We start from the raw sequence: 701 nt of genomic DNA, 5'->3' as shown, positions 1-701 counted from the left end.
AGAAACACATTTAACTCATAAAGACATTCATAGGCTGAAAGTCAAAGGATGGAACACAATACTACATGCCCCAGCACCTCAGAAAAAACCAAGGATAGCAATCCTATTCTCAGACAGTCTCAACTTAAAAACAACAATGATCAAGTGAAATAAAGAAGGCCACTATATACTGTTTAGGAGAAAAATTCAAGAGGAAGAGGTAACACTCATAAATATGTATGCACCAAACATGGGAGCACCCAACTATATAAAGCAAATCTTCGTGGACATAAAAAAATCTAATATCCAATACCACAATTTTAACAGGAGACCTTAACACCGCCTTATCTCCAAAAGATAGGTCAAACAGACAAAAACTTGGAAAAGAAATAGCAGAACTAAACCAGAGCTTGAAATAAATGGACTAGGTAGACATATACAGAGTGTTCCACCCAAACACAGCTGAATATACATCTTTCTCAGCTGCACATGGGTCATTTTGTAAAATAGACCACATACTGGTCCATGGGTCATGCTTAAGTATATGAAAGAAAATAGAAATCCTCCCATACACATTATCTGACCACAGTGCAATGAAACTGGAAATAAATGCCAAAGGAAACCAGAAAAAAAACCTTAAATACGTGGAAATTAAATGACACCCTACTCAGCAACCAATGGGTCACAGATGAAATTAAACAAGAAATTCAACAATATCTACA

The sequence above is a fragment of the Octodon degus genome, unplaced genomic scaffold (assembly GCF_000260255.1).
Source record: "Octodon degus isolate 3935 unplaced genomic scaffold, OctDeg1.0 scaffold00278, whole genome shotgun sequence".
Taxonomy (NCBI): domain Eukaryota; kingdom Metazoa; phylum Chordata; class Mammalia; order Rodentia; family Octodontidae; genus Octodon; species Octodon degus.
The sequence above is the reverse complement of the archived record's forward strand: the minus strand, read 5'-3'. Positions refer to the sequence as shown.